The sequence below is a fragment of the Coptis chinensis genome, chromosome 2 (genome assembly GCF_015680905.1).
Source record: "Coptis chinensis isolate HL-2020 chromosome 2, ASM1568090v1, whole genome shotgun sequence".
Lineage (NCBI taxonomy): Eukaryota > Viridiplantae > Streptophyta > Magnoliopsida > Ranunculales > Ranunculaceae > Coptis > Coptis chinensis.
This window is the reverse complement of record NC_141457.1, coordinates 19,423,798-19,436,326: the sequence shown is the minus strand read 5'-3', so window position 1 is coordinate 19,436,326 and position 12,529 is coordinate 19,423,798.

Sequence of the window (12,529 nt, the reverse complement as noted above, 5' to 3'; positions counted from 1 at the left end):
GTAGCCATGCCACAACATGACATGTGGGTCATGCCTCACTGTAAGCTCGGAATTAGCTAAAAACAAGGCCCAACCGGATCCTACAGAATCTGGAGGTTATGACTTTATTCAATGTACCTGAAAGCTAGAGATAATTATCCAAAGCAAGAGATTCTCTAGGGTTCCGGGTGGTTACATATTGAAGAGTTTTCCTCAGTAGAACTACATTGAAAGTTTTATACTCTATAGACTCCAGAGACTTGATTTTCCCCCCTCTCGCCCCCCCTAAGGGTATGTAGGCAGCCACCGAACTGAAAAGTGGTGCAATCTCAAACATCCAAATAAACTATCCAATTACTATTATTATCATTTTGTGTGTCATTCTGTGGCCGGGTTGTGATATTCGAAATGTAGATTTTTAAGAGTGTCCGAGTAGATCTGTTTCTTTCAGTTTTTGCCTCGACATCTTTTAGCGCCGTCTGTGGGGATCCATCTTCACCACGTTTTTTTCTCTCTTTTGAATATCAAGATCAATGGTTGCTGATAGACCCAAAAGAAATCAAAAGTTGGCTAACACTAGGCAGGCTCCGGAAATTGCACATAGCCTTCCTCTTAATGTTGAAGCAGCATATCACGTCATTGCTCATGAGGTTCTCACTCAGCATCAGCTTACGCATCAGATTCCCCCACAGAATCAGGATGCTCAGCATGCACATCAGGTTACCCCACAGAACCTGGACACTCAGCATGAAGAAGAAGATTTGGTAGAGATGTTAGAGTTTATGCCCTGAAAAGTCATTTTAGTTTGTAATTGTTTTATAATAAATAAAATATTGTGACATTTTATTTAGTTGTCGTTTGATTAGATCATTCTTAAAAGGGTAATGACCATTTCCATTAAACGTGAGATTATCAATGAGGTATATGATACCATTAAGGTCCCTAGGTATATTAAAGGATGGCTAAGTAGTTAGCATTAAGCTAACACGGGAGATTTAGCCTACCGGATTCTTATGCCTAAAAGTGTCACAGCTTTGGATAGAGTTTGGCACTCTATTTATATGGCTGCCATGGTGTTAGATGATCCTCATTATTGAAAAATAGTTATATCTCAACCTATGTAGTAAGAGTACTACTAATCAACACGTGGGTGCTTAAATGTACACTAACCGATTGCAAGTGAAAGATGTCTTTGTGAAACTTACTGTCAAAGAGAGATATCTTTCACACACAAAATATTAGTCAATAAGTCCTTAGACCTGATGATTTTATTAGTCACTAAATAGTAGTCTATTGTCTTGATTAATTCATATTGAATCCAAACATGGGATTCATTAAATGGTCTATATTGGATAGTAGATGAGTTATTTGAGTAATAATGAAACTCCAATATGAGATCCATGTCCATACTAAATGGGAGAATATCTACTATTCGGAAATGAATAGATGTTATCAATTATCAAATAGTCCTACAGGTTAAATATTTTCCATAGTTTTCTTAAACTATTATACGTAATATTACAAGTATCAAAATGTTTTTGCTTATAGGGTAAATCTTTTATGGGTAAGGGTTTCTCATTTGATAACATTATTTTGAAATTCCGGATGACATTCTATAGACTATGGGTTCGACAATAATTTGAATCCCGAAAGGTCTATAAGAGATATTGAGGTTGGTAGGAAGTTATTCTCATAATAGAAATATTTTGTGGAAGGGACTATGCTATAGATAATACTCAATTTGGGAGTTCAGTTGCGATATGCATGCCTATCTCACATCACTTGTAGCTCTAAGCTTACTGATTAATTGGTCAATCAGTTAGCCCCCGTAATTAAGTATCCCTAAGCAATCTGACGATGTGCTCCACTAGCTACAATTCTAGTATATTCTCGTATACAATCTTATAGATGGCATATGATGTTATCTTTTATTATAGATTGTGGCTCACCGAATAAAATGGCATATGATGTTATTTAGTATAAAGAGTATGTACCCACACTATCTATCCCTATTATTTTGTATCCATCATGTGGGAAACAAAAGAATAGAAGTTTTGTTCTTATTTTCTCTTGAAAGAAGTGGGAGGCTATATAACTTCTCCATGCACCTACATGGGTGGTTGATGAGAAAGAAATGGGAAGATAAACGTGGGGGTTTTTGTTCTTATTAGCTTTGGGGTTGTTTACATAGGTTGTTTAATTTTTTATCCGATGCGTACTATGTAGCATCCCCTGACTAATAAGAGAACCTACGGGTTACAGTTCCAGCAGGGGAACAAGATGCAACTAGGGATACTCGAGTCGTCACATGCGGAGATGGATTCGTATCCACTAGGTCAAGACCTTCGATGCTGCCTCAGCGTTTGTAGCAATGCCTTGAGCCCAGATCAGGTGCTATTATATTTCCACCAGATCTAGACCATCCATACTGCCTAGGCATTTGCAAGAGTGCCTTAGACCTAAATCAGGAACTCAAGATCTAAGCCCCAATGCTCACCCATCTGATGAAAAAACTCTTATGTCTATGTTGCTCAGGCTGACCAAAGAAAACAATCAGCTTAGGAGAAATGAAGGCAAAATGCCTAGGGAAGAAAACTCTCTGAAAGAATCTTCCGTACCAAGGGAGAGCAGGTCTCCAAGGAGGAGGTATCATCCAAGGAGCCACGCTTCCACCCGCACCCAAAACCACAAAATTCCAATTGGGGAGCGTTTAGGTGGTGCTAGTGCTAAACTAGAATGAGTTCATAGTCCATAACGTCACTAAAGCAAATCAATATCAAGATGTTCCCAATATTACAGGGAACGTTCAATGTCAGTTTTCGGTTATTCCTCTTCGGGTCAAATCGATCTAGAGCATTGCATGCGACATGTACCACAAAAAGGACAATATTGATCAACTAGCTCGAGTTAACAGGAGATTTGATCGTAGTCCTGGAGGATTGAATTCCTTAGAATCCAGTTACAATGGTTCGAGGAACACTCGTCAGAGAACCAATGAAGGTTATCAGAGAGCTGGAGATAGAAGAGTTAGACAACAACGGGCTGGAAGCCACAGAACCAGATCCAGATCCCGCCATAATTCTGTGGGTGGTTACGTTGGAGCAAGAAAGTGAAACCCCCTCAGGGGTGAGACAAATTTCAGTCAATATAGGCATGACTTTGTTGAGCCAGGCAGGAGCCCCGAAAGGAGATACCTTACCCCTAGAGTTGGCACAAACAGTGTCACTATGCAGGAAAATAGTGACAACTTGAATGAGCAGCGAGTCCAATAACTCATCAGAAATGCCATGGATACCAAAGCTACCAGGACATAAACTGGCAGTCAAGGGACCTGAAGAATCTTCTTTTATAGACGAGATCAGAGATTACATTTCCCCAGGTTTTTTAAAGCAACCTCCAGTTCCAACCTACGACGAAATAAATGGTTATACAGATGAGCACTTGATAAAGTACAGATCGTCTATGACTTTTTTTAACAACAATGATGCGTTGATGTGTATAGTGTTCCAAGCTACGTACCCTCAGCAGAGAAGCTTTGACATGGTTTAACAAGCTCCGTCCTCGTTCAATCCATACATTTCTGCAGCTCGTTGATAAATTTTTGAAACATTAATTATTGCTACAATAGGAAGACCATAAAAGGTTCTGGTACTCTTTTCAAACTCCACATGGAGAAAAGAGAAAGCATTCGAGACATTGTTAGAAAACTCTGAGTGCTGCTCAAGGAGGTCAACAATGTCCCAGATGATGTTGCTGTGCAAGCTTTCAAAAATGCTCTTCCTTTTCATAAGTATGGTTTGCATAACTCACTAGCTGACTCTGAAGCCTCTACAAATGGATTAGGATTTGCTGGTATGGGTAGATAGGTATGCTACTATTGAGTAAGATTTGAAATTTCAAAAACTTTAACATCACTAGGCCGGGGCGACCTCAGCAAAACTCTAGGCCGGCCTAATTAACTGTCTATGTCAAAGGCGTGATTCATTCCTCGGAGTCATGTTGCAACATTGAATTATCTTTGGAGGTTTAGAACATGAGCGTCGTCCACCTCAGCATACTCATATTCTAAGGAACAAAGTTTGATGATTAACCTCAAAGCATGCTTAAGCCAGTCATATCACTAATAGTTTGCATCTTGATTATTCTTGATTTTGAAACTAGATCATCCACAACATATACCGTCGGACTAGATGTCTCACAACATACCGTCGGGTTGGATTTCTCATTAGACTTCTAAATTTCCCATACCGAGGGGACATTTAAGGTTCGACCCAAATCAAGGATAGGTACGTCTTCAGCGCTAACATCGTATCAATTACAATGTTGTTGGTCCACAACATTACTAGGGGCGTCCACAGTGCATCAGTCACAACAAATCAAGCAAGTGGAGAAGCCAGTTTAAGGCCCCTAATGAAGAGATTAACCGTACAGTTTAATTTGGGGGCATACAGGGACATATCATAACCATAATATTTTTTATATACCATTCCAGCATATCAAAAACTATGTTGGGGACGTCAAAGCCTAAACACTTGCAGCAATTAATTCAGGAAAGTATAGGCTAATTGATATGGATTCTCAGCCATAATCGAACTACTATCTAAAGTATTTATGAATTTTTAAAATCCACAAGGTTTTCACTACAACACCGAAGTTTACAAATAAGAAAAGCTATAACTGAGCTAAAAAAATCATGTTTACGTGTGCAGTTGACCAGCCTCTTTTTGTGTGTGTAGATGTGTATGGATGGTGTGGATAGATGATGGTCGTTGAACAAAATAGAAGCGTATCAAAACCTAATTATCCCTCAATAAGTAAAGGATGAGTAGGGTATCGTTCCACTTTTAAGTGTATGTTATGTGAAGGACAGGACTGGAAAGAGTGTTTAAGGGATTAAAAATTATTATTATAAAGATTTAGATTCTAATGCTAAACTAAACTAAATTAACTAAACTATTGGGAATTTATAAGAGAGGGAATTCAAGAGATTAAAATCCACCAATACTTTTAATCTATGACTTTCTTCTTCATGGTTGTTCTTACAAGTAGACTACAATTAGGCAATCGAGCAAGTGTCGATGCCCTCTTGGACAAAACATCGTTAACAATTAACTCTACTTAAGGTTGTTCCTATGTTTATGCTATTAATATCTTCTTTCCTTTTATGTAAGCTACGGCAGCCATTCAATGTATTACCAAGAGCAACATCAAGGAGTACTTCCTAATAGGGCGGCCATTCAATGAATCACCACTTAAGGCAAACACAAAGAATACTTCCCTAGGCACCACTCGAGGCTACCCCTTCTAAAGCAACACAAAGAATACTTCCCTAACTCTAAAGAACTATACTATTAGAAGAAAAGTAAAGAACACTAGCATGATATTAATATTGCAAAACATAAACCCTATTCTATACTTCCATCCCCCTGTGTGGGCAATGGAACTAATAACTAAAAACATAAAAGAACTAACCCGGACAAGAACACCATGAACCGGAAGAATCATTAAACCTTAAGATCGGCTTCATCTCCTCCCCCTTGAAGGAGAAGATTAGCCTTCCATAAAGAAAGAAGAACACGAAGAACGAGAAGAAGAAGAGTCGAAGAACATAAGACTAGAAAGACTAATTTATTAAGACTCGACTAGTTAAAACCGATCTTTTATTATTAATCTCTCTCAGCCTCAAGTTCTAGAGACAAGAATATAAGTGAATTGGCCCATTACATGAGGCACTTAGGTCCTCTATTTATAGGGGTTACAATGAGCTCTAGAAGCATTCCAAACCGTCATTTGTTTCCTAATACAAATAGACTTCTTCCAGAGTCCAACTTTATCTCCAAAACTTAGAAGGAATTGGCTACAGTGTCGATTTATGCGTCTGGACGCACTATTCATGCGTCCCAGACTTAATCAATGCATCTGGATGCTCTTCCTATGCGTCCCAAATGCATGGGTCACGTCTGGACGCACGATAGTCGCGTCTCAAACGCAAGACTCTATTTTTCCACCTTTGGTCTATTTTTCTTTCCTCTTTTGCGGGTTTTGGTTCAAGCAACGAATCCTTTGGCCTTGGGCTTCCAAATAGGCTTTAAAATAGGTCCAAGTCGCATCTTTAATAGCTTCAATTCCTTGGCCTCTGGAATTGAAGCTGAGGTTTAGCTTGGAAATTGTTTGGTTTTGGAGGATTCATGGAGAACTGATCAAACTTCTTGTTCAGATTTTCAAGTCCTGTTGATAGGCTTGCCACAATTGATAGCATTGCTTGATTTGGGTCTTCTTGAATTTGGTTGCCAAATTTCTTCGACACCCCCTCTACTCTAGCTACGTCCTCGTTGCTAGTACTCCATTGTTGAGTGTCTTCAGCTAAATTCTCGAGAAAGTTGTAGGCTTCCTCTCCATCCAATGATGTAAACTTACCTTGATGCATTGATCAGATCATCCAGCTTGTTCATAGTAGAAAGTCCTCGAAAAGAAAAAATGAGCCAAATGTGCTCTTTTATCATAACCATGATGTGGACATGAGACTAGCAGATTATTGAATTTCTCCCAGCTTTGATGATATTCTTCAGTCACCTTCCCTTTGAAATTGCTGATGGCTTGCTGCATGGAATCTGTCTTCTGGGGTAGGTAGAACTTGTTCATAAACTTTGTTCTCAACTTCTCCCAGTTGTTGATTGAATTGATCGGTTGTGCAGTTAACCATTCCGATGCTTTACCTTCGAGGAAGAGTGGAAAAAGAATTAACTTGATACTCTCATCCCTGATATTCTAGTTCTTGAAAGTTCTGAGGACTGATAGAAATTTGTTCATGTGAACATAAGGTTGAACATTATCTAAACCATTGAACTTTGGAAGCATAGAGATTACTGATGCTCTAAGTTTAAACTGATTAGCTTCGTCTCGAAAAAAAAATATCTGCCAAGTGGGTCTCCAATGATTGGCGAATAGAAATTGCTTTCTTCTTCCTCATTTGTGGCTTGCATGGGTAGGATAGCTTCAGGATTATTGGTGTCCAAAACACCTCCATCATTAGCGTCGCGGCCATTGTATCAATCTCGTCTAGTATTCTTGTGAGTCAGTTGTTAAACCTTGTCCACTGTTGTGTTCTTACCGAACGATGATATGGACGACGGGGCATACACTAGGAAATGCTATGCGAAAATGACGAAAAACTATCCTATAATGCTTGAATAATATGCATTTATTCTAAATTATACTAAAATGTAAAACTACTTTCCTTCAACTGGGTTGGGCTTTGCAGCTAGTATCTCGCCCGTTGTCTAAAGCCGCCTCTTCTAGGGTTATGGTGAATCACTTGGATTGCTTAAGTACCAATCGCCTACGCACGATAGTCCGTTTGTCAAGATTCAGACAAGAAACACTAGAGTTTGATGTTTCGCTGTGTTGGCTTACAACTTCAATTGTTGAAAAGGTCTTAAATGTAATTATACTAGAAAGCAATAAAACTAAACTATGATGCAACTATACTAAGAAAGCAATAAAAAGAATGAAGATTCAACTAACCTGGATGGTAGATCTTGTCTTTGAGATGTCCTTCAAGCTTCTCTCTTTCTCAAAAGGATGGATGATGCGGCTAATTATACCTCAATATCCAAAGTTCTAATCTTGAAAGAAAACATTAAACATAAACAACTTAACCCGGCAGCATTTTTATTTGACCTTCGGGGCCTGGCTTAATTAATTATATCCCCTAAGGTGCCAATGTGACCAGCCTCTTTTTGTGTGTGTAGATGTGTATGGATGGTGCGGATAGATGATGGTCGTTGAACAAAATAGAAGCGTATCAAAACCTAATTATCCCTCAATAAGTAAAGGATGAGTAGGGTATCGTTCCACTTTTAAGTGTATGTTATGTGAAGGACAGGACTGGAAAGGGGTTTAAGGGATTAAAAACTATGATTATAGAGATTTAGATTCTAATGCTAAACTAAACTAAATTAACTAAACTATTGGAAATTTATAAGAGAGAGAATTCAAGAGATTATAATCCACCAATACTTTTAATCTATGACCTTCTGCTTCATAGTTGTTCTTACAAGTAGACTACAATTAAGCAATCGATCAAGTGTCGATGCCCTCTTGGACAAAACATCGTTAACAATTAACTCTACTTAAGGTTGTTCCTATGTTTATACTATTAATATCTTCTTTCCTTTTATGTAAGCTCGGGCTGCCATTCAATGTATTACCAAGAGCAACATCAAGGAGTACTTCCTAATAGGGCGGCCATTCAATGAATCACCACTTAAGGCAAACACAAAGAATACTTCCCCTAGGCAGCCACTCCCTGAGCTACCCCTTCTAAGGCAACACAAAGAATACTTCCCTAATTCTAAAGAACTATACTACTAGAAGAAAAGTAAATAACACTAGCATGATATTAATATTGCAAAACATAAACCCTATTCTATACTTCCATCCCCTGGTGTGGGCAATGGAACTAATAACTAAAAACATAAAGAACTAACCTGATTGAAGAACACCATGAACCAGAAGAATCATTAAACCTTAAGCACTGGCTTCATCTCCTCCCTTGAAGTAGAAGATTAGCCTTCCATAAAGAAGGAAGAACACGAAGAACGAGAAGAAGAAGAGTCGAAGAACATAAGACTAGAAAGACTAATTTATTAAGACTCAGCTAGTTAAAATCGATCTTTCATTATTAATCTCTCTCTGCCTCAAGTTCTAGAGACAAGAATATAAGTGAATTGGCCCATTACATGAGGCACTTAGGTCCTCTATTTATAGGGGTTACAATGAGCTCTAGAAGCATTCCAAACCGTCATTTGTTTCCTAATACAAATAGACTTCTTCCAGAGTCCAACTTCATCTCCAAAACTTAGAAGGAATTGGCTACAGTGTCGATTCATGCGTCTAGACGCACTATTCATGCGTCCCAGACTTAATCAATGCGTCTGGACGCTCGATCTATGCATCCCAAACGAATGGGTCGCGTCTGGACGCACGATAGTCGCATCTCTAACGCGAGACTCTATTTTTCCACCTTTGATCTATTTTTCTTTCCTCTTTTGCGGGTTTTGGTCCAAGCAACGAATCCTTTGGCCTTGGCCTTCCAAATAGGCTTTAAAATAGGTCCAAGTCGCATCTTTAATAGCTTCAATTCCTTGGCCTTTTCTATGATTGTCCACGGGCTTCCCATGTGATCCTTAATGCTCCGAATTGCTCCATTTTATCTCTTTTTCTCTAATATTCTACAAAACTCTCTTTTTCACCTGTAGAATCTTAAAACATAACTTACAAACACTATTAGTCCACTAAGATGGCTAAACAAGAGGCATAATCGAGGGTTAAATTGCACTTTTTGAGCACTTATCAGCAGTCTTTGAACCAAAACCTAGGTTCAAGTTATCACGGTGAGCTACCTCTTAATTACTTGCTACTATAAAATTGGGTTTTTTAGGCTTTGGTCTTACTTATAGTTGGTTTATTAGACTTTGGTCCGGAAAAGCTTGAATATTAGGATTTAGTCCTAGTTCTGTTTGTTGACCGTTAGTCAACTCAGCGGTCAACAAACATAACTAGGACTGAACCATAATATTCAAGCTTTTCTGGACCAAAGTCTAATAAACCAACTATGCGTAAGACTAAAGTCTAAATATCCCTATAAAATTCAAGTTCAAGCGCTTAGCACACCTGGTTAAAATGGGACTAATGGCTAATCCTCTCCCATTTATTCTGAAATCCAAGTTTTTCCACTCAATGCGCTTGGTCAAGTTTAATGTGGTAATCAAACTCCCCATGTAAAAATCCAGGTTCAAATGTTTAACATGCTTAGTCAAGCAAGGAGACTCACCGTTCTTGTTATAATCCAAGTTCAAGCGTTCAAACATGCTTGGTTGAGTTTGGTGTTTTTCCAGCTCAAATTCTATAATCCAGGTGAATGGTGTTGACCCTCTGGCCTGGTACAGACTTGAGTGATTCTCGTGTATGTGAAAACCCTCGGCATCGGTTGGGGCCAGTGATGAGGCAAGTGCTGCGAGTGCGTCAGGCTTGAAAAATGTCTCGTACGACTAAAGTATCGAGTCCAGGTACATGGCTTTGACCCTTTTGCCTGGCTTCGACGTGAAACACAAATCCCCAAAGTTCAAAACGCCAAGGTACAGAAGCGTACTGTACCTTAGTCCGAGTAAATGGTGTCAACCCTCTAGATCTGTCCTATTTGTGAACTGGGTAACTCTGAGCCTTTAGGACTTTGAAAACCCAAGTGCTTGATGAAATCTATCCCTTGGAGGCACCTCCAAGTTTGGATAGAGAACATCACTTGGTACGGTTGTATGACATTGACCCTCTAAACCGAAGACAATATGCATAGAATCAATCTATATGCATTAACATCATATCTAAGCTTCACATCAAAATGCTCGGCCCAACTACGATTCAGGCTAACTGTGATAATCTTTTCCAAAAATGTTAATGCATAGAATCAGTCTATGTGCATTAATGTCATATCTGAGCTTTACAGCAAAACGCCAAGCCCAGCTACGTTTCAGGCTAACTGGGTTAATATTTCCAAAAATGTCTATGATAACGCCTTCAAGGGTTCAACTATACATATATTATTTATTTCTGGGCATTACTACAAAAATCCTAGTCCGATTACATTTCAAGCTTACCAGGTTATTCTTTAACTACACTTTGATATCCTTTAATACTATACGTATATTCTAAGCATGGCAACATGCTCAGCCCAGTTGCATCATTCAACCGAGTTATTCTGCGAACAGAATTTGCCGAACCTTGATTTGTTGTCGATTCTTATTCAACACTACATGCAAATGATATCCACATGCAGTGTTAGGGATCGATAATATATTACTTTGCTAATATTCATGACGTGCATTTTATATATTACTTTGTTAATATACATGTCATATACTTTTCAAGTTCTATTCTACTATCAAAGCCACTATTGAAAAAATTTCATTTCACAAAAGTCTATGGTTTTGCACTACTGAGAATATCATAGTACCTCAAAATAACTAAAGTGCAAGAGTTATCAAAATATCCGAATTATAGCAAGTAGATACATACTTAGAAAAGCGAGATGTAAAGCTAGTCCCTAACATGTTCCATGAGCTGGCGCACCTCCTCAGCTATATAAATGCCAATATTCCTGCACAACACGACATGTACGCTCCTTACTTAGACGACGGTCACACTCCATAGTTTGTACAATATTTTGGGACTCACTGAGCCTATCAATTAAAGTAGTCAACTCTAAAGTTTTAGACACTCATCTCATCATGGGTGGCTAATCTCTCTAAGTTGTCGAACTTCCTCCAACAAAGCGGCAACTTTGTCTCGTAAGCACTGAAGCTCTAGCTCATGCTTTAACGTAAGTTTCACAGAAAAGACTAGAATACTTAGCCAAGACCTCCTTAACATACTGAAATGGCAGTGAAAATGGTACTTAACTAGAACAAGGGTCCCTCCTAACTCTCTTAGCAGGGCAATTATCTCCAGAATTGTCTCTCATTTTGTGGCTCCCTAAGCAACCAAAGACATTGATAGAGCTAGCAGAATGTACATCATTTACATCATCAGGAATTGGTTCAGAAATACCTTCGCTTTCCACATTGGAATTAGCATGGTCTCGTTATTTGGGCCACACAACATCGAGCGACTCCCAAAAGCTTACTTGTCAGACTCTTCAACACCTCCTATGCTCACTAATCCAGCAACAGAATATTCAAGAGATAGATGTCTCACATTTTCATATAGCATCTCCATATCCTGTTCCATACAACACTTTCTCACAGCATAAACTACCTTAGAAGTCTCGGCTCTTTCACAGTAATCTCTATTCAACAACTGCTTAGGACAAATCACATCAATGACAGTTAGCTCTTTGTTATTGAATCATGGTTAGTGAAAATACCAGATCCCCTAGAAATGTACCGAATCCACAAAGTAAGACAAAATGAAGTAACTGAGCGCGGTATTGAAGACAACGTGGATGACCAGCAAGTCCAATAACTCATCTGAACTTCAACTTTATCATGCTCCAATTCGAAAGATGACTTGACTACAGGCATTGGCCCCAGAGCATGGTTGGCTCATTCATAGCCGGGCGTTGTGTTACTCTTAAGTTATGATACCGAATAATGGCCACAACATGCTCAACTTCTGGGGATATAAATCTAAGTGTCGCTCTTAGCACATGCTCTAGCCTCTATTCCAAATACTTCACATGGACAACAATCTACTAGCTCCAAAATGTTTAGTAGGTATGCATTTTTCATGCTGGGGATATCAGCCACAGCGTGACTAACTCTACAAGCGAGCAGAATAATGTACAATAAAAGAACAAAATATATAAATCATCACAGAAGATGGTACAAAGGCAAAGCAAAGGGGCATCAATCCTCAACTCCCACAACATCAGTTGGTACAAAAGACGAAATGGAACGCAACAACCTGAACATAACTGGGATTGACCTCAGCATCACTTGGCGTATCTCAATTTTTAATCATCTTCAAGACTTCTCCAAACTTTCAAAACAGAGAA